General features: G+C 47.0%; 35 non-coding genes across 35 annotated transcripts; all 35 read left to right on the top strand.

Moving 5' to 3' along the window:
- Positions 1-480: 480 nt before the first annotated feature.
- LOC130817136 (5S ribosomal RNA) lies at positions 481-599 on the top strand. The gene has a single exon (XR_009043654.1). It is a non-coding gene; the product is annotated as a 5S ribosomal RNA (ribosomal RNA).
- Positions 600-1,156: 557 nt separating this feature from the next.
- Positions 1,157-1,275, top strand: LOC130817124 (5S ribosomal RNA). The gene has a single exon (XR_009043643.1). It is a non-coding gene; the product is annotated as a 5S ribosomal RNA (ribosomal RNA).
- Positions 1,276-1,832: 557 nt separating this feature from the next.
- Positions 1,833-1,951, top strand: LOC130817112 (5S ribosomal RNA). The gene has a single exon (XR_009043632.1). It is a non-coding gene; the product is annotated as a 5S ribosomal RNA (ribosomal RNA).
- Positions 1,952-2,508: 557 nt separating this feature from the next.
- On the top strand, positions 2,509-2,627 carry LOC130816630 (5S ribosomal RNA). The gene has a single exon (XR_009043168.1). It is a non-coding gene; the product is annotated as a 5S ribosomal RNA (ribosomal RNA).
- A 557-nt stretch (positions 2,628-3,184) lies between these two features.
- Positions 3,185-3,303, top strand: LOC130816206 (5S ribosomal RNA). Its single transcript, XR_009042752.1, has one exon. It is a non-coding gene; the product is annotated as a 5S ribosomal RNA (ribosomal RNA).
- Positions 3,304-3,857: 554 nt separating this feature from the next.
- LOC130817100 (5S ribosomal RNA) lies at positions 3,858-3,976 on the top strand. The gene has a single exon (XR_009043621.1). It is a non-coding gene; the product is annotated as a 5S ribosomal RNA (ribosomal RNA).
- A 556-nt stretch (positions 3,977-4,532) lies between these two features.
- LOC130816204 (5S ribosomal RNA) lies at positions 4,533-4,651 on the top strand. The gene has a single exon (XR_009042750.1). It is a non-coding gene; the product is annotated as a 5S ribosomal RNA (ribosomal RNA).
- Positions 4,652-5,207: 556 nt separating this feature from the next.
- Positions 5,208-5,326, top strand: LOC130816203 (5S ribosomal RNA). The gene has a single exon (XR_009042749.1). It is a non-coding gene; the product is annotated as a 5S ribosomal RNA (ribosomal RNA).
- Positions 5,327-5,881: 555 nt separating this feature from the next.
- On the top strand, positions 5,882-6,000 carry LOC130817089 (5S ribosomal RNA). The gene has a single exon (XR_009043610.1). It is a non-coding gene; the product is annotated as a 5S ribosomal RNA (ribosomal RNA).
- Positions 6,001-6,558: 558 nt separating this feature from the next.
- LOC130816202 (5S ribosomal RNA) lies at positions 6,559-6,677 on the top strand. The gene has a single exon (XR_009042748.1). It is a non-coding gene; the product is annotated as a 5S ribosomal RNA (ribosomal RNA).
- A 556-nt stretch (positions 6,678-7,233) lies between these two features.
- LOC130816201 (5S ribosomal RNA) lies at positions 7,234-7,352 on the top strand. Its single transcript, XR_009042747.1, has one exon. It is a non-coding gene; the product is annotated as a 5S ribosomal RNA (ribosomal RNA).
- A 555-nt stretch (positions 7,353-7,907) lies between these two features.
- On the top strand, positions 7,908-8,026 carry LOC130817077 (5S ribosomal RNA). The gene has a single exon (XR_009043599.1). It is a non-coding gene; the product is annotated as a 5S ribosomal RNA (ribosomal RNA).
- A 559-nt stretch (positions 8,027-8,585) lies between these two features.
- On the top strand, positions 8,586-8,704 carry LOC130816200 (5S ribosomal RNA). The gene has a single exon (XR_009042746.1). It is a non-coding gene; the product is annotated as a 5S ribosomal RNA (ribosomal RNA).
- Positions 8,705-9,260: 556 nt separating this feature from the next.
- LOC130816199 (5S ribosomal RNA) lies at positions 9,261-9,379 on the top strand. Its single transcript, XR_009042745.1, has one exon. It is a non-coding gene; the product is annotated as a 5S ribosomal RNA (ribosomal RNA).
- Positions 9,380-9,935: 556 nt separating this feature from the next.
- Positions 9,936-10,054, top strand: LOC130816198 (5S ribosomal RNA). The gene has a single exon (XR_009042744.1). It is a non-coding gene; the product is annotated as a 5S ribosomal RNA (ribosomal RNA).
- Positions 10,055-10,611: 557 nt separating this feature from the next.
- Positions 10,612-10,730, top strand: LOC130816197 (5S ribosomal RNA). Its single transcript, XR_009042743.1, has one exon. It is a non-coding gene; the product is annotated as a 5S ribosomal RNA (ribosomal RNA).
- A 558-nt stretch (positions 10,731-11,288) lies between these two features.
- On the top strand, positions 11,289-11,407 carry LOC130816196 (5S ribosomal RNA). The gene has a single exon (XR_009042742.1). It is a non-coding gene; the product is annotated as a 5S ribosomal RNA (ribosomal RNA).
- Positions 11,408-11,963: 556 nt separating this feature from the next.
- On the top strand, positions 11,964-12,082 carry LOC130816195 (5S ribosomal RNA). The gene has a single exon (XR_009042741.1). It is a non-coding gene; the product is annotated as a 5S ribosomal RNA (ribosomal RNA).
- Positions 12,083-12,638: 556 nt separating this feature from the next.
- LOC130816629 (5S ribosomal RNA) lies at positions 12,639-12,757 on the top strand. The gene has a single exon (XR_009043167.1). It is a non-coding gene; the product is annotated as a 5S ribosomal RNA (ribosomal RNA).
- A 551-nt stretch (positions 12,758-13,308) lies between these two features.
- On the top strand, positions 13,309-13,427 carry LOC130816193 (5S ribosomal RNA). The gene has a single exon (XR_009042739.1). It is a non-coding gene; the product is annotated as a 5S ribosomal RNA (ribosomal RNA).
- A 556-nt stretch (positions 13,428-13,983) lies between these two features.
- Positions 13,984-14,102, top strand: LOC130817064 (5S ribosomal RNA). Its single transcript, XR_009043587.1, has one exon. It is a non-coding gene; the product is annotated as a 5S ribosomal RNA (ribosomal RNA).
- A 556-nt stretch (positions 14,103-14,658) lies between these two features.
- LOC130816628 (5S ribosomal RNA) lies at positions 14,659-14,777 on the top strand. Its single transcript, XR_009043166.1, has one exon. It is a non-coding gene; the product is annotated as a 5S ribosomal RNA (ribosomal RNA).
- A 551-nt stretch (positions 14,778-15,328) lies between these two features.
- LOC130816354 (5S ribosomal RNA) lies at positions 15,329-15,447 on the top strand. The gene has a single exon (XR_009042893.1). It is a non-coding gene; the product is annotated as a 5S ribosomal RNA (ribosomal RNA).
- A 557-nt stretch (positions 15,448-16,004) lies between these two features.
- LOC130817052 (5S ribosomal RNA) lies at positions 16,005-16,123 on the top strand. Its single transcript, XR_009043576.1, has one exon. It is a non-coding gene; the product is annotated as a 5S ribosomal RNA (ribosomal RNA).
- A 552-nt stretch (positions 16,124-16,675) lies between these two features.
- Positions 16,676-16,794, top strand: LOC130817041 (5S ribosomal RNA). Its single transcript, XR_009043565.1, has one exon. It is a non-coding gene; the product is annotated as a 5S ribosomal RNA (ribosomal RNA).
- Positions 16,795-17,345: 551 nt separating this feature from the next.
- On the top strand, positions 17,346-17,464 carry LOC130817029 (5S ribosomal RNA). Its single transcript, XR_009043554.1, has one exon. It is a non-coding gene; the product is annotated as a 5S ribosomal RNA (ribosomal RNA).
- A 551-nt stretch (positions 17,465-18,015) lies between these two features.
- Positions 18,016-18,134, top strand: LOC130817017 (5S ribosomal RNA). The gene has a single exon (XR_009043543.1). It is a non-coding gene; the product is annotated as a 5S ribosomal RNA (ribosomal RNA).
- A 551-nt stretch (positions 18,135-18,685) lies between these two features.
- On the top strand, positions 18,686-18,804 carry LOC130817005 (5S ribosomal RNA). Its single transcript, XR_009043532.1, has one exon. It is a non-coding gene; the product is annotated as a 5S ribosomal RNA (ribosomal RNA).
- A 551-nt stretch (positions 18,805-19,355) lies between these two features.
- Positions 19,356-19,474, top strand: LOC130816993 (5S ribosomal RNA). Its single transcript, XR_009043521.1, has one exon. It is a non-coding gene; the product is annotated as a 5S ribosomal RNA (ribosomal RNA).
- Positions 19,475-20,025: 551 nt separating this feature from the next.
- LOC130816981 (5S ribosomal RNA) lies at positions 20,026-20,144 on the top strand. The gene has a single exon (XR_009043510.1). It is a non-coding gene; the product is annotated as a 5S ribosomal RNA (ribosomal RNA).
- Positions 20,145-20,695: 551 nt separating this feature from the next.
- Positions 20,696-20,814, top strand: LOC130816970 (5S ribosomal RNA). The gene has a single exon (XR_009043499.1). It is a non-coding gene; the product is annotated as a 5S ribosomal RNA (ribosomal RNA).
- A 557-nt stretch (positions 20,815-21,371) lies between these two features.
- Positions 21,372-21,490, top strand: LOC130816958 (5S ribosomal RNA). Its single transcript, XR_009043488.1, has one exon. It is a non-coding gene; the product is annotated as a 5S ribosomal RNA (ribosomal RNA).
- A 551-nt stretch (positions 21,491-22,041) lies between these two features.
- On the top strand, positions 22,042-22,160 carry LOC130816945 (5S ribosomal RNA). Its single transcript, XR_009043476.1, has one exon. It is a non-coding gene; the product is annotated as a 5S ribosomal RNA (ribosomal RNA).
- Positions 22,161-22,711: 551 nt separating this feature from the next.
- Positions 22,712-22,830, top strand: LOC130816934 (5S ribosomal RNA). Its single transcript, XR_009043465.1, has one exon. It is a non-coding gene; the product is annotated as a 5S ribosomal RNA (ribosomal RNA).
- A 551-nt stretch (positions 22,831-23,381) lies between these two features.
- Positions 23,382-23,500, top strand: LOC130816922 (5S ribosomal RNA). Its single transcript, XR_009043454.1, has one exon. It is a non-coding gene; the product is annotated as a 5S ribosomal RNA (ribosomal RNA).
- The last annotated feature ends 203 nt before the right edge of the window (positions 23,501-23,703 follow it).

The raw sequence follows: 23,703 nt of genomic DNA, 5'->3' as shown, positions 1-23,703 counted from the left end.
CGGTGATTATAGTAATATACTCTTTGGAAGTAATTTTATTTATAAAAATATAACTCGCAACCGGGTCCCGACCTCGAATTTACGGGCACTCGAAGGTAAGGACCCGTTGACGCGGGTCGATGCGCATACGAACGAATTGTTCGAAAGAGGCGTGCATCGGTGCGTTCGTGTAAGCGGAAATTGCACCGGACCCGTCGGAACTCCCCGCGGAAGCGTGCCTGGCATGGATGGCCTCTTGATTTCCAAGTCTTGCGCGGATTTCATAAACATTTTGTCTTTTTTTTGTTGCGAGTTCACCTTGCTTTTACAGACGGCGGACTCTTTTGGGAATGGGACAATACCGGGAGGGTGAAAAACAGTATTTTGGAAGAAGAAGGCTCGAAAGAGGGGTCTCGGTTGCGAGTTTACGAGCTTTGGAATGCTCTGGGTTTTTTTTTGTTCGGCAATGCGCATGTATACAAATTGTTACGGTGAAGGAACGGGTGCGATCATACCAGCACTAATGCACCGGATCCCATCAGAACTCCGCAGTTAAGCGTGCTTGGGCGAGAGTAGTACTAGGATGGGTGACCTCCTGGGAAGTCCTCGTGTTGCACCCCTTTTTCCCTTCTTTTTTTTTTTTTTTTATCGTTTTTATTTGCGAATTCTTTCCGCTCCACTTGAGCAAAAGGAATTTCTGTGATTATAGTAATATACTCTTTGGAAGTAATTTTATTTATAAAAATATAACTCGCAACCGGGTCCCGACCTCGAATTTACGGGCACTCGAATGTAAGGACCCGTTGACGCGGGTCGATGCGCATACGAACGAATTGTTCGAAAGAGGCGTGCATCGGTGCGTTCGTGTAAGCGGAAATTGCACCGGACCCGTCGGAACTCCCCGCGGAAGCGTGCCTGGCATGGATGGCCTCTTGATTTCCAAGTCTTGCGCGGATTTCATAAACATTTTGTCTTTTTTTTGTTGCGAGTTCACCTTGCTTTTACAGACGGCGGACTCTTTTGGGAATGGGACAATACCGGGAGGGTGAAAAACAGTATTTTGGAAGAAGAAGGCTCGAAAGAGGGGTCTCGGTTGCGAGTTTACGAGCTTTGGAATGCTCTGGGTTTTTTTTTGTTCGGCAATGCGCATGTATACAAATTGTTACGGTGAAGGAACGGGTGCGATCATACCAGCACTAATGCACCGGATCCCATCAGAACTCCGCAGTTAAGCGTGCTTGGGCGAGAGTAGTACTAGGATGGGTGACCTCCTGGGAAGTCCTCGTGTTGCACCCCTTTTTCCCTTCTTTTTTTTTTTTTTTTATCGTTTTTATTTGCGAATTCTTTCCGCTCCACTTGAGCAAAAGGAATTTCTGTGATTATAGTAATATACTCTTTGGAAGTAATTTTATTTATAAAAATATAACTCGCAACCGGGTCCCGACCTCGAATTTACGGGCACTCGAATGTAAGGACCCGTTGACGCGGGTCGATGCGCATACGAACGAATTGTTCGAAAGAGGCGTGCATCGGTGCGTTCGTGTAAGCGGAAATTGCACCGGACCCGTCGGAACTCCCCGCGGAAGCGTGCCTGGCATGGATGGCCTCTTGATTTCCAAGTGTTGCGCGGATTTCATAAACATTTTGTCTTTTTTTTGTTGCGAGTTCACCTTGCTTTTACAGACGGCGGACTCTTTTGGGAATGGGACAATACCGGGAGGGTGAAAAACAGTATTTTGGAAGAAGAAGGCTCGAAAGAGGGGTCTCGGTTGCGAGTTTACGAGCTTTGGAATGCTCTGGGTTTTTTTTTGTTCGGCAATGCGCATGTATACAAATTGTTACGGTGAAGGAACGGGTGCGATCATACCAGCACTAATGCACCGGATCCCATCAGAACTCCGCAGTTAAGCGTGCTTGGGCGAGAGTAGTACTAGGATGGGTGACCTCCTGGGAAGTCCTCGTGTTGCACCCCTTTTTCCCTTCTTTTTTTTTTTTTTTTATCGTTTTTATTTGCGAATTCTTTCCGCTCCACTTGAGCAAAAGGAATTTCTGTGATTATAGTAATATACTCTTTGGAAGTAATTTTATTTATAAAAATATAACTCGCAACCGGGTCCCGACCTCGAATTTACGGGCACTCGAATGTAAGGACCCGTTGACGCGGGTCGATGCGCATACGAACGAATTGTTCGAAAGAGGCGTGCATCGGTGCGTTCGTGTAAGCGGAAATTGCACCGGACCCGTCGGAACTCCCCGCGGAAGCGTGCCTGGCATGGATGGCCTCTTGATTTCCAAGTGTTGCGCGGATTTCTTAAACATTTTGTCTTTTTTTTGTTGCGAGTTCACCTTGCTTTTACAGACGGCGGACTCTTTTGGGAATGGGACAATACCGGGAGGGTGAAAAACAGTATTTGGGAAGAAGAAGGCTCGAAAGAGGGGTCTCGGTTGCGAGTTTACGAGCTTTGGAATGCTCTGGGTTTTTTTTTGGTCGGCAATGCGCATGTATACAAATTGTTACTGTGAATGAACGGGTGCGATCATACCAGCACTAATGCACCGGATCCCATCAGAACTCCGCAGTTAAGCGTGCTTGGGCGACAGTAGTACTAGGATGGGTGACCTCCTGGGAAGTCCTCGTGTTGCACCCCTTTTTCCCTTCTTTTTTTTTTTTTTTTATCGTTTTTATTTGCGAATTCTTTCCGCTCCACTTGAGCAAAAGGAATTTCGGTGATTATAGTAATATACTCTTTGGAAGTAATTTTATTTATAAAAATATAACTCGCAACCGGGTCCCGACCTCGAATTTACGGGCACTCGAAGGTAAGGACCCGTTGACGCGGGTCGATGCGCATACGAACGAATTGTTCGAAAGAGGCGTGCATCGGTGCGTTCGTGTAAGCGGAAATTGCACCGGACCCGTCGGAACTCCCCGCGGAAGCGTGCCTGGCATGGATGGCCTCTTGATTTCCAAGTGTTGCGCGGATTTCATAAACATTTTGTCTTTTTTTTGTTGCGAGTTCACCTTGCTTTTACAGACGGCAGACTCTTTTGGGAATGGGACAATACCGGGAGGGTGAAAAACAGTATTTGGGAAGAAGAAGGCTCGAAAGAGGGGTCTCGGTTGCGAGTTTACGAGCTTTGGAATGCTCTGGGTTTTTTTTTGGTCGGCAATGCGCATGTATACAAATTGTTACTGTGAATGAACGGGTGCGATCATACCAGCACTAATGCACCGGATCCCATCAGAACTCCGCAGCTAAGCGTGCTTGGGCGAGAGTAGTACTAGGATGGGTGACCTCCTGGGAAGTCCTCGTGTTGCACCCCTTTTTCCCTTCTTTTTTTTTTTTTATCGTTTTCATTTGCGAATTCTTTCCGCTCCACTTGAGCAAAAGGAATTTCGGTGATTATAGTAATATACTCTTTGGAAGTAATTTTATTTATAAAAATATAACTCGCAACCGGGTCCCGACCTCGAATTTACGGGCACTCGAAGGTAAGGACCCGTTGACGCGGGTCGATGCGCATACGAACGAATTGTTCGAAAGAGGCGTGCATCGGTGCGTTCGTGTAAGCGGAAATTGCACCGGACCCGTCGGAACTCCCCGCGGAAGCGTGCCTGGCATGGATGGCCTCTTGATTTCCAAGTCTTGCGCGGATTTCATAAACATTTTGTCTTTTTTTTGTTGCGAGTTCACCTTGCTTTTACAGACGGCGGACTCTTTTGGGAATGGGACAATACCGGGAGGGTGAAAAACAGTATTTTGGAAGAAGAAGGCTCGAAAGAGGGGTCTCGGTTGCGAGTTTACGAGCTTTGGAATGCTCTGGGTTTTTTTTTGTTCGGCAATGCGCATGTATACAAATTGTTACGGTGAAGGAACGGGTGCGATCATACCAGCACTAATGCACCGGATCCCATCAGAACTCCGCAGTTAAGCGTGCTTGGGCGAGAGTAGTACTAGGATGGGTGACCTCCTGGGAAGTCCTCGTGTTGCACCCCTTTTTCCCTTCTTTTTTTTTTTTTTTTATCGTTTTCATTTGCGAATTCTTTCCGCTCCACTTGAGCAAAAGGAATTTCTGTGATTATAGTAATATACTCTTTGGAAGTAATTTTATTTATAAAAATATAACTCGCAACCGGGTCCCGACCTCGAATTTACGGGCACTCGAATGTAAGGACCCGTTGACGCGGGTCGATGCGCATACGAACGAATTGTTCGAAAGAGGCGTGCATCGGTGCGTTCGTGTAAGCGGAAATTGCACCGGACCCGTCGGAACTCCCCGCGGAAGCGTGCCTGGCATGGATGGCCTCTTGAATTCCAAGTGTTGCGCGGATTTCATAAACATTTTTTTTTTTTTTGTTGCGAGTTCACCTTGCTTTTACAGACGGCAGACTCTTTTGGGAATGGGACAATACCGGGAGGGTGAAAAACAGTATTTGGGAAGAAGAAGGCTCGAAAGAGGGGTCTCGGTTGCGAGTTTACGAGCTTTGGAATGCTCTGGGTTTTTTTTTGGTCGGCAATGCGCATGTATACAAATTGTTACGGTGAATGAACGGGTGCGATCATACCAGCACTAATGCACCGGATCCCATCAGAACTCCGCAGCTAAGCGTGCTTGGGCGAGAGTAGTACTAGGATGGGTGACCTCCTGGGAAGTCCTCGTGTTGCACCCCTTTTTCCCTTCTTTTTTTTTTTTTTTATCGTTTTCATTTGCGAATTCTTTCCGCTCCACTTGAGCAAAAGGAATTTCGGTGATTATAGTAATATACTCTTTGGAAGTAATTTTATTTATAAAAATATAACTCGCAACCGGGTCCCGACCTCGAATTTACGGGCACTCGAAGGTAAGGACCCGTTGACGCGGGTCGATGCGCATACGAACGAATTGTTCGAAAGAGGCGTGCATCGGTGCGTTCGTGTAAGCGGAAATTGCACCGGACCCGTCGGAACTCCCCGCGGAAGCGTGCCTGGCATGGATGGCCTCTTGATTTCCAAGTGTTGCGCGGATTTCATAAACATTTTGTCTTTTTTTTGTTGCGAGTTCACCTTGCTTTTACAGACGGCAGACTCTTTTGGGAATGGGACAATACCGGGAGGGTGAAAAACAGTATTTGGGAAGAAGAAGGCTCGAAAGAGGGGTCTCGGTTGCGAGTTTACGAGCTTTGGAATGCTCTGGGTTTTTTTTTGGTCGGCAATGCGCATGTATACAAATTGTTACGGTGAATGAACGGGTGCGATCATACCAGCACTAATGCACCGGATCCCATCAGAACTCCGCAGCTAAGCGTGCTTGGGCGAGAGTAGTACTAGGATGGGTGACCTCCTGGGAAGTCCTCGTGTTGCACCCCTTTTTCCCTTCTTTTTTTTTTTTTTATCGTTTTCATTTGCGAATTCTTTCCGCTCCACTTGAGCAAAAGGAATTTCGGTGATTATAGTAATATACTCTTTGGAAGTAATTTTATTTATAAAAATATAACTCGCAACCGGGTCCCGACCTCGAATTTACGGGCACTCGAAGGTAAGGACCCGTTGACGCGGGTCGATGCGCATACGAACGAATTGTTCGAAAGAGGCGTGCATCGGTGCGTTCGTGTAAGCGGAAATTGCACCGGACCCGTCGGAACTCCCCGCGGAAGCGTGCCTGGCATGGATGGCCTCTTGATTTCCAAGTCTTGCGCGGATTTCATAAACATTTTGTCTTTTTTTTGTTGCGAGTTCACCTTGCTTTTACAGACGGCGGACTCTTTTGGGAATGGGACAATACCGGGAGGGTGAAAAACAGTATTTTGGAAGAAGAAGGCTCGAAAGAGGGGTCTCGGTTGCGAGTTTACGATCTTTGGAATGCTCTGGGTTTTTTTTTGTTCGGCAATGCGCATGTATACAAATTGTTACGGTGAATGAACGGGTGCGATCATACCAGCACTAATGCACCGGATCCCATCAGAACTCCGCAGTTAAGCGTGCTTGGGCGAGAGTAGTACTAGGATGGGTGACCTCCTGGGAAGTCCTCGTGTTGCACCCCTTTTTCCCTTCTTTTTTTTTTTTTTTTTTATCGTTTTCATTTGCGAATTCTTTCCGCTCCACTTGAGCAAAAGGAATTTCTGTGATTATAGTAATATACTCTTTGGAAGTAATTTTATTTATAAAAATATAACTCGCAACCGGGTCCCGACCTCGAATTTACGGGCACTCGAATGTAAGGACCCGTTGACGCGGGTCGATGCGCATACGAACGAATTGTTCGAAAGAGGCGTGCATCGGTGCGTTCGTGTAAGCGGAAATTGCACCGGACCCGTCGGAACTCCCCGCGGAAGCGTGCCTGGCATGGATGGCCTCTTGAATTCCAAGTGTTGCGCGGATTTCATAAACATTTTTTTTTTTTTTGTTGCGAGTTCACCTTGCTTTTACAGACGGCAGACTCTTTTGGGAATGGGACAATACCGGGAGGGTGAAAAACAGTATTTGGGAAGAAGAAGGCTCGAAAGAGGGGTCTCGGTTGCGAGTTTACGAGCTTTGGAATGCTCTGGGTTTTTTTTTGGTCGGCAATGCGCATGTATACAAATTGTTACGGTGAATGAACGGGTGCGATCATACCAGCACTAATGCACCGGATCCCATCAGAACTCCGCAGCTAAGCGTGCTTGGGCGAGAGTAGTACTAGGATGGGTGACCTCCTGGGAAGTCCTCGTGTTGCACCCCTTTTTCCCTTCTTTTTTTTTTTTTTTATCGTTTTCATTTGCGAATTCTTTCCGCTCCACTTGAGCAAAAGGAATTTCGGTGATTATAGTAATATACTCTTTGGAAGTAATTTTATTTATAAAAATATAACTCGCAACCGGGTCCCGACCTCGAATTTACGGGCACTCGAAGGTAAGGACCCGTTGACGCGGGTCGATGCGCATACGAACGAATTGTTCGAAAGAGGCGTGCATCGGTGCGTTCGTGTAAGCGGAAATTGCACCGGACCCGTCGGAACTCCCCGCGGAAGCGTGCCTGGCATGGATGGCCTCTTGATTTCCAAGTGTTGCGCGGATTTCATAAACATTTTGTCTTTTTTTTGTTGCGAGTTCACCTTGCTTTTACAGACGGCAGACTCTTTTGGGAATGGGACAATACCGGGAGGGTGAAAAACAGTATTTGGGAAGAAGAAGGCTCGAAAGAGGGGTCTCGGTTGCGAGTTTACGAGCTTTGGAATGCTCTGGGTTTTTTTTTGGTCGGCAATGCGCATGTATACAAATTGTTACGGTGAATGAACGGGTGCGATCATACCAGCACTAATGCACCGGATCCCATCAGAACTCCGCAGCTAAGCGTGCTTGGGCGAGAGTAGTACTAGGATGGGTGACCTCCTGGGAAGTCCTCGTGTTGCACCCCTTTTTCCCTTCTTTTTTTTTTTTTTATCGTTTTCATTTGCGAATTCTTTCCGCTCCACTTGAGCAAAAGGAATTTCGGTGATTATAGTAATATACTCTTTGGAAGTAATTTTATTTATAAAAATATAACTCGCAACCGGGTCCCGACCTCGAATTTACGGGCACTCGAAGGTAAGGACCCGTTGACGCGGGTCGATGCGCATACGAACGAATTGTTCGAAAGAGGCGTGCATCGGTGCGTTCGTGTAAGCGGAAATTGCACCGGACCCGTCGGAACTCCCCGCGGAAGCGTGCCTGGCATGGATGGCCTCTTGATTTCCAAGTCTTGCGCGGATTTCATAAACATTTTGTCTTTTTTTTGTTGCGAGTTCACCTTGCTTTTACAGACGGCGGACTCTTTTGGGAATGGGACAATACCGGGAGGGTGAAAAACAGTATTTTGGAAGAAGAAGGCTCGAAAGAGGGGTCTCGGTTGCGAGTTTACGATCTTTGGAATGCTCTGGGTTTTTTTTTGTTCGGCAATGCGCATGTATACAAATTGTTACGGTGAATGAACGGGTGCGATCATACCAGCACTAATGCACCGGATCCCATCAGAACTCCGCAGTTAAGCGTGCTTGGGCGAGAGTAGTACTAGGATGGGTGACCTCCTGGGAAGTCCTCGTGTTGCACCCCTTTTTCCCTTCTTTTTTTTTTTTTTTTTTATCGTTTTCATTTGCGAATTCTTTCCGCTCCACTTGAGCAAAAGGAATTTCTGTGATTATAGTAATATACTCTTTGGAAGTAATTTTATTTATAAAAATATAACTCGCAACCGGGTCCCGACCTCGAATTTACGGGCACTCGAATGTAAGGACCCGTTGACGCGGGTCGATGCGCATACGAACGAATTGTTCGAAAGAGGCGTGCATCGGTGCGTTCGTGTAAGCGGAAATTGCACCGGACCCGTCGGAACTCCCCGCGGAAGCGTGCCTGGCATGGATGGCCTCTTGAATTCCAAGTCTTGCGCGGATTTCATAAACATTTTGTCGTTTTTTTGTTGCGAGTTCACCTTGCTTTTACAGACGGCGGACTCTTTTGGGAATGGGACAATACCGGGAGGGTGAAAAACAGTATTTTGGAAGAAGAAGGCTCGAAAGAGGGGTCTCGGTTGCGAGTTTACGAGCTTTGGAATGCTCTGGGTTTTTTTTTGTTCGGCAATGCGCATGTATACAAATTGTTACGGTGAATGAACGGGTGCGATCATACCAGCACTAATGCACCGGATCCCATCAGAACTCCGCAGCTAAGCGTGCTTGGGCGAGAGTAGTACTAGGATGGGTGACCTCCTGGGAAGTCCTCGTGTTGCACCCCTTTTTCCCTTCTTTTTTTTTTTTTTTATCGTTTTCATTTGCGAATTCTTTCCGCTCCACTTGAGCAAAAGGAATTTCGGTGATTATAGTAATATACTCTTTGGAAGTAATTTTATTTATAAAAATATAACTCGCAACCGGGTCCCGACCTCGAATTTACGGGCACTCGAAGGTAAGGACCCGTTGACGCGGGTCGATGCGCATACGAACGAATTGTTCGAAAGAGGCGTGCATCGGTGCGTTCGTGTAAGCGGAAATTGCACCGGACCCGTCGGAACTCCCCGCGGAAGCGTGCCTGGCATGGATGGCCTCTTGATTTCCAAGTGTTGCGCGGATTTCATAAACATTTTGTCTTTTTTTTGTTGCGAGTTCACCTTGCTTTTACAGACGGCAGACTCTTTTGGGAATGGGACAATACCGGGAGGGTGAAAAACAGTATTTGGGAAGAAGAAGGCTCGAAAGAGGGGTCTCGGTTGCGAGTTTACGAGCTTTGGAATGCTCTGGGTTTTTTTTTGGTCGGCAATGCGCATGTATACAAATTGTTACGGTGAATGAACGGGTGCGATCATACCAGCACTAATGCACCGGATCCCATCAGAACTCCGCAGCTAAGCGTGCTTGGGCGAGAGTAGTACTAGGATGGGTGACCTCCTGGGAAGTCCTCGTGTTGCACCCCTTTTTCCCTTCTTTTTTTTTTTTTTTATCGTTTTCATTTGCGAATTCTTTCCGCTCCACTTGAGCAAAAGGAATTTCGGTGATTATAGTAATATACTCTTTGGAAGTAATTTTATTTATAAAAATATAACTCGCAACCGGGTCCCGACCTCGAATTTACGGGCACTCGAAGGTAAGGACCCGTTGACGCGGGTCGATGCGCATACGAACGAATTGTTCGAAAGAGGCGTGCATCGGTGCGTTCGTGTAAGCGGAAATTGCACCGGACCCGTCGGAACTCCCCGCGGAAGCGTGCCTGGCATGGATGGCCTCTTGATTTCCAAGTGTTGCGCGGATTTCATAAACATTTTGTCTTTTTTTTGTTGCGAGTTCACCTTGCTTTTACAGACGGCAGACTCTTTTGGGAATGGGACAATACCGGGAGGGTGAAAAACAGTATTTGGGAAGAAGAAGGCTCGAAAGAGGGGTCTCGGTTGCGAGTTTACGAGCTTTGGAATGCTCTGGGTTTTTTTTTGGTCGGCAATGCGCATGTATACAAATTGTTACGGTGAATGAACGGGTGCGATCATACCAGCACTAATGCACCGGATCCCATCAGAACTCCGCAGCTAAGCGTGCTTGGGCGAGAGTAGTACTAGGATGGGTGACCTCCTGGGAAGTCCTCGTGTTGCACCCCTTTTTCCCTTCTTTTTTTTTTTTTTTTATCGTTTTCATTTGCGAATTCTTTCCGCTCCACTTGAGCAAAAGGAATTTCTGTGATTATAGTAATATACTCTTTGGAAGTAATTTTATTTATAAAAATATAACTCGCAACCGGGTCCCGACCTCGAATTTACGGGCACTCGAATGTAAGGACCCGTTGACGCGGGTCGATGCGCATACGAACGAATTGTTCGAAAGAGGCGTGCATCGGTGCGTTCGTGTAAGCGGAAATTGCACCGGACCCGTCGGAACTCCCCGCGGAAGCGTGCCTGGCATGGATGGCCTCTTGATTTCCAAGTGTTGCGCGGATTTCATAAACATTTTGTCTTTTTTTTGTTGCGAGTTCACCTTGCTTTTACAGACGGCAGACTCTTTTGGGAATGGGACAATACCGGGAGGGTGAAAAACAGTATTTGGGAAGAAGAAGGCTCGAAAGAGGGGTCTCGGTTGCGAGTTTACGAGCTTTGGAATGCTCTGGGTTTTTTTTTGGTCGGCAATGCGCATGTATACAAATTGTTACGGTGAATGAACGGGTGCGATCATACCAGCACTAATGCACCGGATCCCATCAGAACTCCGCAGCTAAGCGTGCTTGGGCGAGAGTAGTACTAGGATGGGTGACCTCCTGGGAAGTCCTCGTGTTGCACCCCTTTTTCCCTTCTTTTTTTTTTTTTTTTTATCGTTTTCATTTGCGAATTCTTTCCGCTCCACTTGAGCAAAAGGAATTTCTGTGATTATAGTAATATACTCTTTGGAAGTAATTTTATTTATAAAAATATAACTCGCAACCGGGTCCCGACCTCGAATTTACGGGCACTCGAATGTAAGGACCCGTTGACGCGGGTCGATGCGCATACGAACGAATTGTTCGAAAGAGGCGTGCATCGGTGCGTTCGTGTAAGCGGAAATTGCACCGGACCCGTCGGAACTCCCCGCGGAAGCGTGCCTGGCATGGATGGCCTCTTGATTTCCAAGTGTTGCGCGGATTTCATAAACATTTTGTCTTTTTTTTGTTGCGAGTTCACCTTGCTTTTACAGACGGCGGACTCTTTTGGGAATGGGACAATACCGGGAGGGTGAAAAACAGTATTTTGGAAGAAGAAGGCTCGAAAGAGGGGTCTCGGTTGCGAGTTTACGAGCTTTGGAATGCTCTGGGTTTTTTTTTGTTCGGCAATGCGCATGTATACAAATTGTTACGGTGAATGAACGGGTGCGATCATACCAGCACTAATGCACCGGATCCCATCAGAACTCCGCAGCTAAGCGTGCTTGGGCGAGAGTAGTACTAGGATGGGTGACCTCCTGGGAAGTCCTCGTGTTGCACCCCTTTTTCCCTTCTTTTTTTTTTTTTTTTATCGTTTTCATTTGCGAATTCTTTCCGCTCCACTTGAGCAAAAGGAATTTCTGTGATTATAGTAATATACTCTTTGGAAGTAATTTTATTTATAAAAATATAACTCGCAACCGGGTCCCGACCTCGAATTTACGGGCACTCGAATGTAAGGACCCGTTGACGCGGGTCGATGCGCATACGAACGAATTGTTCGAAAGAGGCGTGCATCGGTGCGTTCGTGTAAGCGAAATTGCACCGGACCCGTCGGAACTCCCCGCGGAAGCGTGCCTGGCATGGATGGCCTCTTGAATTCCAAGTGTTGCGCGGATTTCATAAACATTTTGTCTTTTTTTTGTTGCGAGTTCACCTTGCTTTTACAGACGGCGGACTCTTTTGGGAATGGGACAATACCGGGAGGGTGAAAAACAGTATTTGGGAAGAAGAAGGCTCGAAAGAGGGGTCTCGGTTGCGAGTTTACGAGCTTTGGAATGCTCTGGGTTTTTTTTTGGTCGGCAATGCGCATGTATACAAATTGTTACGGTGAATGAACGGGTGCGATCATACCAGCACTAATGCACCGGATCCCATCAGAACTCCGCAGCTAAGCGTGCTTGGGCGAGAGTAGTACTAGGATGGGTGACCTCCTGGGAAGTCCTCGTGTTGCACCCCTTTTTCCCTTCTTTTTTTTTTTTTTTATCGTTTTCATTTGCGAATTCTTTCCGCTCCACTTGAGCAAAAGGAATTTCGGTGATTATAGTAATATACTCTTTGGAAGTAATTTTATTTATAAAAATATAACTCGCAACCGGGTCCCGACCTCGAATTTACGGGCACTCGAAGGTAAGGACCCGTTGACGCGGGTCGATGCGCATACGAACGAATTGTTCGAAAGAGGCGTGCATCGGTGCGTTCGTGTAAGCGGAAATTGCACCGGACCCGTCGGAACTCCCCGCGGAAGCGTGCCTGGCATGGATGGCCTCTTGAATTCCAAGTGTTGCGCGGATTTCATAAACATTTTGTCTTTTTTTTGTTGCGAGTTCACCTTGCTTTTACAGACGGCGGACTCTTTTGGGAATGGGACAATACCGGGAGGGTGAAAAACAGTATTTGGGAAGAAGAAGGCTCGAAAGAGGGGTCTCGGTTGCGAGTTTACGAGCTTTGGAATGCTCTGGGTTTTTTTTTGGTCGGCAATGCGCATGTATACAAATTGTTACTGTGAATGAACGGGTGCGATCATACCAGCACTAATGCACCGGATCCCATCAGAACTCCGCAGTTAAGCGTGCTTGGGCGACAGTAGTACTAGGATGGGTGACCTCCTGGGAAGTCCTCGTGTTGCACCCCTTTTTCCCTTCTTTTTTTTTTATCGTTTTCATTTGCGAATTCTTTCCGCTCCACTTGAGCAAAAGGAATTTCGGTGATTATAGTAATATACTCTTTGGAAGTAATTTTATTTATAAAAATATAACTCGCAACCGGGTCCCGACCTCGAATTTACGGGCACTCGAAGGTAAGGACCCGTTGACGCGGGTCGATGCGCATACGAACGAATTGTTCGAAAGAGGCGTGCATCGGTGCGTTCGTGTAAGCGGAAATTGCACCGGACCCGTCGGAACTCCCCGCGGAAGCGTGCCTGGCATGGATGGCCTCTTGATTTCCAAGTGTTGCGCGGATTTCATAAACATTTTGTCTTTTTTTTGTTGCGAGTTCACCTTGCTTTTACAGACGGCGGACTCTTTTGGGAATGGGACAATACCGGGAGGGTGAAAAACAGTATTTTGGAAGAAGAAGGCTCGAAAGAGGGGTCTCGGTTGCGAGTTTACGAGCTTTGGAATGCTCTGGGTTTTTTTTTGTTCGGCAATGCGCATGTATACAAATTGTTACGGTGAATGAACGGGTGCGATCATACCAGCACTAATGCACCGGATCCCATCAGAACTCCGCAGCTAAGCGTGCTTGGGCGAGAGTAGTACTAGGATGGGTGACCTCCTGGGAAGTCCTCGTGTTGCACCCCTTTTTCCCTTCTTTTTTTTTTTTTTTATCGTTTTCATTTGCGAATTCTTTCCGCTCCACTTGAGCAAAAGGAATTTCGGTGATTATAGTAATATACTCTTTGGAAGTAATTTTATTTATAAAAATATAACTCGCAACCGGGTCCCGACCTCGAATTTACGGGCACTCGAAGGTAAGGACCCGTTGACGCGGGTCGATGCGCATACGAACGAATTGTTCGAAAGAGGCGTGCATCGGTGCGTTCGTGTAAGCGGAAATTGCACCGGACCCGTCGGAACTCCCCGCGGAAGCGTGCCTGGCATGGATGGCCTCTTGATTTCCAAGTGTTGCGCGGATTTCATAAACATTTTGTCTTTTTTTTGTTGCGAGTTCACCTTGCTTTTACAGACGGCGGACTCTTTTGGGAATGGGACAATACCGGGAGGGTGAAAAACAGTATTTTGGAAGAAGAAGGCTCGAAAGAGGGGTCTCGGTTGCGAGTTTACGAGCTTTGGAATGCTCTGGGTTTTTTTTTGTTCGGCAATGCGCATGTATACAAATTGTTACGGTGAATGAACGGGTGCGATCATACCAGCACTAATGCACCGGATCCCATCAGAACTCCGCAGTTAAGCGTGCTTGGGCGAGAGTAGTACTAGGATGGGTGACCTCCTGGGAAGTCCTCGTGTTGCACCCCTTTTTCCCTTCTTTTTTTTTTTTTTTATCGTTTTCATTTGCGAATTCTTTCCGCTCCACTTGAGCAAAAGGAATTTCTGTGATTATAGTAATATACTCTTTGGAAGTAATTTTATTTATAAAAATATAACTCGCAACCGGGTCCCGACCTCGAATTTACGGGCACTCGAATGTAAGGACCCGTTGACGCGGGTCGATGCGCATACGAACGAATTGTTCGAAAGAGGCGTGCATCGGTGCGTTCGTGTAAGCGGAAATTGCACCGGACCCGTCGGAACTCCCCGCGGAAGCGTGCCTGGCATGGATGGCCTCTTGAATTCCAAGTGTTGCGCGGATTTCATAAACATTTTGTCTTTTTTTTGTTGCGATTTCACCTTGCTTTTACAGACGGCGGACTCTTTTGGGAATGGGACAATACCGGGAGGGTGAAAAACAGTATTTGGGAAGAAGAAGGCTCGAAAGAGGGGTCTCGGTTGCGAGTTTACGAGCTTTGGAATGCTCTGGGTTTTTTTTTGGTCGGCAATGCGCATGTATACAAATTGTTACTGTGAATGAACGGGTGCGATCATACCAGCACTAATGCACCGGATCCCATCAGAACTCCGCAGTTAAGCGTGCTTGGGCGACAGTAGTACTAGGATGGGTGACCTCCTGGGAAGTCCTCGTGTTGCACCCCTTTTTCCCTTCTTTTTTTTTTATCGTTTTCATTTGCGAATTCTTTCCGCTCCACTTGAGCAAAAGGAATTTCGGTGATTATAGTAATATACTCTTTGGAAGTAATTTTATTTATAAAAATATAACTCGCAACCGGGTCCCGACCTCGAATTTACGGGCACTCGAAGGTAAGGACCCGTTGACGCGGGTCGATGCGCATACGAACGAATTGTTCGAAAGAGGCGTGCATCGGTGCGTTCGTGTAAGCGGAAATTGCACCGGACCCGTCGGAACTCCCCGCGGAAGCGTGCCTGGCATGGATGGCCTCTTGATTTCCAAGTGTTGCGCGGATTTCATAAACATTTTGTCTTTTTTTTGTTGCGAGTTCACCATGCTTTTACAGACGGCGGACTCTTTTGGGAATGGGACAATACCGGGAGGGTGAAAAACAGTATTTTGGAAGAAGAAGGCTCGAAAGAGGGGTCTCGGTTGCGAGTTTACGAGCTTTGGAATGCTCTGGGTTTTTTTTTGTTCGGCAATGCGCATGTATACAAATTGTTACGGTGAATGAACGGGTGCGATCATACCAGCACTAATGCACTGGATCCCATCAGAACTCCGCAGTTAAGCGTGCTTGGGCGAGAGTAGTACTAGGATGGGTGACCTCCTGGGAAGTCCTCGTGTTGCACCCCTTTTTCCCTTCTTTTTTTTTTTTTTTTATCGTTTTCATTTGCGAATTCTTTCCGCTCCACTTGAGCAAAAGGAATTTCGGTGATTATAGTAATATACTCTTTGGAAGTAATTTTATTTATAAAAATATAACTCGCAACCGGGTCCCGACCTCGAATTTACGGGCACTCGAATGTAAGGACCCGTTGACGCGGGTCGATGCGCATACGAACGAATTGTTCGAAAGAGGCGTGCATCGGTGCGTTCGTGTAAGCGGAAATTGCACCGGACCCGTCGGAACTCCCCGCGGAAGCGTGCCTGGCATGGATGGCCTCTTGAATTCCAAGTGTTGCGCGGATTTCATAAACATTTTGTCTTTTTTTTGTTGCGAGTTCACCTTGCTTTTACAGACGGCGGACTCTTTTGGGAATGGGACAATACCGGGAGGGTGAAAAACAGTATTTTGGAAGAAGAAGGCTCGAAAGAGGGGTCTCGGTTGCGAGTTTACGAGCTTTGGAATGCTCTGGGTTTTTTTTTGGTCGGCAATGCGCATGTATACAAATTGTTACGGTGAATGAACGGGTGCGATCATACCAGCACTAATGCACCGGATCCCATCAGAACTCCGCAGTTAAGCGTGCTTGGGCGAGAGTAGTACTAGGATGGGTGACCTCCTGGGAAGTCCTCGTGTTGCACCCCTTTTTCCCTTCTTTTTTTTTTATCGTTTTCATTTGCGAATTCTTTCCGCTCCACTTGAGCAAAAGGAATTTCGGTGATTATAGTAATATACTCTTTGGAAGTAATTTTATTTATAAAAATATAACTCGCAACCGGGTCCCGACCTCGAATTTACGGGCACTCGAAGGTAAGGACCCGTTGACGCGGGTCGATGCGCATACGAACGAATTGTTCGAAAGAGGCGTGCATCGGTGCGTTCGTGTAAGCGGAAATTGCACCGGACCCGTCGGAACTCCCCGCGGAAGCGTGCCTGGCATGGATGGCCTCTTGATTTCCAAGTGTTGCGCGGATTTCATAAACATTTTGTCTTTTTTTTGTTGCGAGTTCACCTTGCTTTTACAGACGGCGGACTCTTTTGGGAATGGGACAATACCGGGAGGGTGAAAAACAGTATTTTGGAAGAAGAAGGCTCGAAAGAGGGGTCTCGGTTGCGAGTTTACGAGCTTTGGAATGCTCTGGGTTTTTTTTTTGTTCGGCAATGCGCATGTATACAAATTGTTACGGTGAATGAACGGGTGCGATCATACCAGCACTAATGCACCGGATCCCATCAGAACTCCGCAGTTAAGCGTGCTTGGGCGAGAGTAGTACTAGGATGGGTGACCTCCTGGGAAGTCCTCGTGTTGCACCCCTTTTTCCCTTCTTTTTTTTTTATCGTTTTCATTTGCGAATTCTTTCCGCTCCACTTGAGCAAAAGGAATTTCGGTGATTATAGTAATATACTCTTTGGAAGTAATTTTATTTATAAAAATATAACTCGCAACCGGGTCCCGACCTCGAATTTACGGGCACTCGAAGGTAAGGACCCGTTGACGCGGGTCGATGCGCATACGAACGAATTGTTCGAAAGAGGCGTGCATCGGTGCGTTCGTGTAAGCGGAAATTGCACCGGACCCGTCGGAACTCCCCGCGGAAGCGTGCCTGGCATGGATGGCCTCTTGAATTCCAAGTGTTGCGCGGATTTCATAAACATTTTGTCTTTTTTTTGTTGCGAGTTCACCTTGCTTTTACAGACGGCGGACTCTTTTGGGAATGGGACAATACCGGGAGGGTGAAAAACAGTATTTGGGAAGAAGAAGGCTCGAAAGAGGGGTCTCGGTTGCGAGTTTACGAGCTTTGGAATGCTCTGGGTTTTTTTTTGGTCGGCAATGCGCATGTATACAAATTGTTACTGTGAATGAACGGGTGCGATCATACCAGCACTAATGCACCGGATCCCATCAGAACTCCGCAGTTAAGCGTGCTTGGGCGAGAGTAGTACTAGGATGGGTGACCTCCTGGGAAGTCCTCGTGTTGCACCCCTTTTTCCCTTCTTTTTTTTTTATCGTTTTCATTTGCGAATTCTTTCCGCTCCACTTGAGCAAAAGGAATTTCGGTGATTATAGTAATATACTCTTTGGAAGTAATTTTATTTATAAAAATATAACTCGCAACCGGGTCCCGACCTCGAATTTACGGGCACTCGAAGGTAAGGACCCGTTGACGCGGGTCGATGCGCATACGAACGAATTGTTCGAAAGAGGCGTGCATCGGTGCGTTCGTGTAAGCGGAAATTGCACCGGACCCGTCGGAACTCCCCGCGGAAGCGTGCCTGGCATGGATGGCCTCTTGAATTCCAAGTGTTGCGCGGATTTCATAAACATTTTGTCTTTTTTTTGTTGCGAGTTCACCTTGCTTTTACAGACGGCGGACTCTTTTGGGAATGGGACAATACCGGGAGGGTGAAAAACAGTATTTGGGAAGAAGAAGGCTCGAAAGAGGGGTCTCGGTTGCGAGTTTACGAGCTTTGGAATGCTCTGGGTTTTTTTTTGGTCGGCAATGCGCATGTATACAAATTGTTACTGTGAATGAACGGGTGCGATCATACCAGCACTAATGCACCGGATCCCATCAGAACTCCGCAGTTAAGCGTGCTTGGGCGAGAGTAGTACTAGGATGGGTGACCTCCTGGGAAGTCCTCGTGTTGCACCCCTTTTTCCCTTCTTTTTTTTTTATCGTTTTCATTTGCGAATTCTTTCCGCTCCACTTGAGCAAAAGGAATTTCGGTGATTATAGTAATATACTCTTTGGAAGTAATTTTATTTATAAAAATATAACTCGCAACCGGGTCCCGACCTCGAATTTACGGGCACTCGAAGGTAAGGACCCGTTGACGCGGGTCGATGCGCATACGAACGAATTGTTCGAAAGAGGCGTGCATCGGTGCGTTCGTGTAAGCGGAAATTGCACCGGACCCGTCGGAACTCCCCGCGGAAGCGTGCCTGGCATGGATGGCCTCTTGAATTCCAAGTGTTGCGCGGATTTCATAAACATTTTGTCTTTTTTTTGTTGCGAGTTCACCTTGCTTTTACAGACGGCGGACTCTTTTGGGAATGGGACAATACCGGGAGGGTGAAAAACAGTATTTGGGAAGAAGAAGGCTCGAAAGAGGGGTCTCGGTTGCGAGTTTACGAGCTTTGGAATGCTCTGGGTTTTTTTTTGGTCGGCAATGCGCATGTATACAAATTGTTACTGTGAATGAACGGGTGCGATCATACCAGCACTAATGCACCGGATCCCATCAGAACTCCGCAGTTAAGCGTGCTTGGGCGAGAGTAGTACTAGGATGGGTGACCTCCTGGGAAGTCCTCGTGTTGCACCCCTTTTTCCCTTCTTTTTTTTTTATCGTTTTCATTTGCGAATTCTTTCCGCTCCACTTGAGCAAAAGGAATTTCGGTGATTATAGTAATATACTCTTTGGAAGTAATTTTATTTATAAAAATATAACTCGCAACCGGGTCCCGACCTCGAATTTACGGGCACTCGAAGGTAAGGACCCGTTGACGCGGGTCGATGCGCATACGAACGAATTGTTCGAAAGAGGCGTGCATCGGTGCGTTCGTGTAAGCGGAAATTGCACCGGACCCGTCGGAACTCCCCGCGGAAGCGTGCCTGGCATGGATGGCCTCTTGAATTCCAAGTGTTGCGCGGATTTCATAAACATTTTGTCTTTTTTTTGTTGCGAGTTCACCTTGCTTTTACAGACGGCGGACTCTTTTGGGAATGGGACAATACCGGGAGGGTGAAAAACAGTATTTGGGAAGAAGAAGGCTCGAAAGAGGGGTCTCGGTTGCGAGTTTACGAGCTTTGGAATGCTCTGGGTTTTTTTTTGGTCGGCAATGCGCATGTATACAAATTGTTACTGTGAATGAACGGGTGCGATCATACCAGCACTAATGCACCGGATCCCATCAGAACTCCGCAGTTAAGCGTGCTTGGGCGAGAGTAGTACTAGGATGGGTGACCTCCTGGGAAGTCCTCGTGTTGCACCCCTTTTTCCCTTCTTTTTTTTTTATCGTTTTCATTTGCGAATTCTTTCCGCTCCACTTGAGCAAAAGGAATTTCGGTGATTATAGTAATATACTCTTTGGAAGTAATTTTATTTATAAAAATATAACTCGCAACCGGGTCCCGACCTCGAATTTACGGGCACTCGAAGGTAAGGACCCGTTGACGCGGGTCGATGCGCATACGAACGAATTGTTCGAAAGAGGCGTGCATCGGTGCGTTCGTGTAAGCGGAAATTGCACCGGACCCGTCGGAACTCCCCGCGGAAGCGTGCCTGGCATGGATGGCCTCTTGAATACCAAGTGTTGCGCGGATTTCATAAACATTTTGTCTTTTTTTTGTTGCGAGTTCACCTTGCTTTTACAGACGGCGGACTCTTTTGGGAATGGGACAATACCGGGAGGGTGAAAAACAGTATTTGGGAAGAAGAAGGCTCGAAAGAGGGGTCTCGGTTGCGAGTTTACGAGCTTTGGAATGCTCTGGGTTTTTTTTTGGTCGGCAATGCGCATGTATACAAATTGTTACTGTGAATGAACGGGTGCGATCATACCAGCACTAATGCACCGGATCCCATCAGAACTCCGCAGTTAAGCGTGCTTGGGCGAGAGTAGTACTAGGATGGGTGACCTCCTGGGAAGTCCTCGTGTTGCACCCCTTTTTCCCTTCTTTTTTTTTTATCGTTTTCATTTGCGAATTCTTTCCGCTCCACTTGAGCAAAAGGAATTTCGGTGATTATAGTAATATACTCTTTGGAAGTAATTTTATTTATAAAAATATAACTCGCAACCGGGTCCCGACCTCGAATTTACGGGCACTCGAAGGTAAGGACCCGTTGACGCGGGTCGATGCGCATACGAACGAATTGTTCGAAAGAGGCGTGCATCGGTGCGTTCGTGTAAGCGGAAATTGCACCGGACCCGTCGGAACTCCCCGCGGAAGCGTGCCTGGCATGGATGGCCTCTTGAATTCCAAGTGTTGCGCGGATTTCATAAACATTTTGTCATTTTTTTGTTGCGAGTTCACCTTGCTTTTACAGACGGCGGACTCTTTTGGGAATGGGACAATACCGGGAGGGTGAAAAACAGTATTTTGGAAGAAGAAGGCTCGAAAGAGGGGTCTCGGTTGCGAGTTTACGAGCTTTGGAATGCTCTGGGTTTTTTTTTGTTCGGCAATGCGCATGTATACAAATTGTTACGGTGAATGAACGGGTGCGATCATACCAGCACTAATGCACCGGATCCCATCAGAACTCCGCAGTTAAGCGTGCTTGGGCGAGAGTAGTACTAGGATGGGTGACCTCCTGGGAAGTCCTCGTGTTGCACCCCTTTTTCCCTTCTTTTTTTTTTTTTTTTATCGTTTTCATTTGCGAATTCTTTCCGCTCCACTTGAGCAAAAGGAATTTCTGTGATTATAGTAATATACTCTTTGGAAGTAATTTTATTTATAAAAATATAACTCGCAACCGGGTCCCGACCTCGAATTTACGGGCACTCGAATGTAAGGACCCGTTGACGCGGGTCGATGCGCATACGAACGAATTGTTCGAAAGAGGCGTGCATCGGTGCGTTCGTGTAAGCGGAAATTGCACCGGACCCGTCGGAACTCCCCGCGGAAGCGTGCCTGGCATGGATGGCCTCTTGAATTCCAAGTGTTGCGCGGATTTCATAAACATTTTGTCTTTTTTTTGTTGCGAGTTCACCTTGCTTTTACAGACGGCGGACTCTTTTGGGAATGGGACAATACCGGGAGGGTGAAAAACAGTATTTGGGAAGAAGAAGGCTCGAAAGAGGGGTCTCGGTTGCGAGTTTACGAGCTTTGGAATGCTCTGGGTTTTTTTTTGGTCGGCAATGCGCATGTATACAAATTGTTACTGTGAATGAACGGGTGCGATCATACCAGCACTAATGCACCGGATCCCATCAGAACTCCGCAGTTAAGCGTGCTTGGGCGAGAGTAGTACTAGGATGGGTGACCTCCTGGGAAGTCCTCGTGTTGCACCCCTTTTTCCCTTCTTTTTTTTTTATCGTTTTCATTTGCGAATTCTTTCCGCTCCACTTGAGCAAAAGGAATTTCGGTGATTATAGTAATATACTCTTTGGAAGTAATTTTATTTATAAAAATATAACTCGCAACCGGGTCCCGACCTCGAATTTACGGGCACTCGAAGGTAAGGACCCGTTGACGCGGGTCGATGCGCATACGAACGAATTGTTCGAAAGAGGCGTGCATCGGTGCGTTCGTGTAAGCGGAAATTGCACCGGACCCGTCGGAACTCCCCGCGGAAGCGTGCCTGGCATGGATGGCCTCTTGAATTCCAAGTGTTGGGCGGATTTCATAAACATTTTGTCTTTTTTTTGTTGCGAGTTCACCTTGCTTTTACAGACGGCGGACTCTTTTGGGAATGGGACAATACCGGGAGGGTGAAAAACAGTATTTGGGAAGAAGAAGGCTCGAAAGAGGGGTCTCGGTTGCGAGTTTACGAGCTTTGGAATGCTCTGGGTTTTTTTTTGTTCGGCAATGCGCATGTATACAAATTGTTACGGTGAATGAACGGGTGCGATCATACCAGCACTAATGCACCGGATCCCATCAGAACTCCGCAGTTAAGCGTGCTTGGGCGAGAGTAGTACTAGGATGGGTGACCTCCTGGGAAGTCCTCGTGTTGCACCCCTTTTTCCCTTCTTTTTTTTTTATCGTTTTCATTTGCGAATTCTTTCCGCTCCACTTGAGCAAAAGGAATTTCGGTGATTATAGTAATATACTCTTTGGAAGTAATTTTATTTATAAAAATATAACTCGCAACCGGGTCCCGACCTCGAATTTACGGGCACTCGAAGGTAAGGACCCGTTGACGCGGGTCGATGCGCATACGAACGAATTGTTCGAAAGAGGCGTGCATCGGTGCGTTCGTGTAAGCGGAAATTGCACCGGACCCGTCGGAACTCCCCGCGGAAGCGTGCCTGGCATGGATGGCCTCTTGAATTCCAAGTGTTGGGCGGATTTCATAAACATTTTGTCTTTTTTTTGTTGCGAGTTCACCTTGCTTTTACAGACGGCGGACTCTTTTGGGAATGGGACAATACCGGGAGGGTGAAAAACAGTATTTTGGAAGAAGAAGGCTCGAAAGAGGGGTCTCGGTTGCGAGTTTACGAGCTTTGGAATGCTCTGGGTTTTTTTTTGTTCGGCAATGCGCATGTATACAAATTGTTACGGTGAATGAACGGGTGCGATCATACCAGCACTAATGCACCGGATCCCATCAGAACTCCGCAGTTAAGCGTGCTTGGGCGAGAGTAGTACTAGGATGGGTGACCTCCTGGGAAGTCCTCGTGTTGCACCCCTTTTTCCCTTCTTTTTTTTTTATCGTTTTCATTTGCGAATTCTTTCCGCTCCACTTGAGCAAAAGGAATTTCGGTGATTATAGTAATATACTCTTTGGAAGTAATTTTATTTATAAAAATATAACTCGCAACCGGGTCCCGACCTCGAATTTACGGGCACTCGAAGGTAAGGACCAGTTGACGCGGGTCGATGCGCATACGAACGAATTGTTCGAAAGAGGCGTGCATCGGTGCGTTCGTGTAAGCGGAAATTGCACCGGACCCGTCGGAACTCCCCGCGGAAGCGTGCCTGGCATGGATGGCCTCTTGAATTCCAAGTGTTGCGCGGATTTCATAAACATTTTGTCTTTTTTTTGTTGCGAGTTCACCTTGCTTTTACAGACGGCGGACTCTTTTGGGAATGGGACAATACCGGGAGGGTGAAAAACAGTATTTTGGAAGAAGAAGGCTCGAAAGAGGGGTCTCGGTTGCGTGTTTACGAGCTTTGGAATGCTCTGGGTTTTTTTTTGTTCGGCAATGCGCATGTATACAAATTGTTACGGTGAATGAACGGGTGCGATCATACCAGCACTAATGCACCGGATCCCATCAGAACTCCGCAGTTAAGCGTGCTTGGGCGAGAGTAGTACTAGGATGGGTGACCTCCTGGGAAGTCCTCGTGTTGCACCCCTTTTTCCCTTCTTTTTTTTTTATCGTTTTCATTTGCGAATTCTTTCCGCTCCACTTGAGCAAAAGGAATTTCGGTGATTATAGTAATATACTCTTTGGAAGTAATTTTATTTATAAAAATATAACTCGCAACCGGGTCCCGACCTCGAATTTACGGGCACTCGAAGGTAAGGACCAGTTGACGCGGGTCGATGCGCATACGAA

Source organism: Amaranthus tricolor, chromosome 6, assembly GCF_026212465.1.
Source record: "Amaranthus tricolor cultivar Red isolate AtriRed21 chromosome 6, ASM2621246v1, whole genome shotgun sequence".
In the NCBI taxonomy this organism is placed as follows: domain Eukaryota; kingdom Viridiplantae; phylum Streptophyta; class Magnoliopsida; order Caryophyllales; family Amaranthaceae; genus Amaranthus; species Amaranthus tricolor.
The sequence above is the reverse complement of the archived record's forward strand: the minus strand, read 5'-3'. Positions and strand labels throughout refer to the sequence as shown.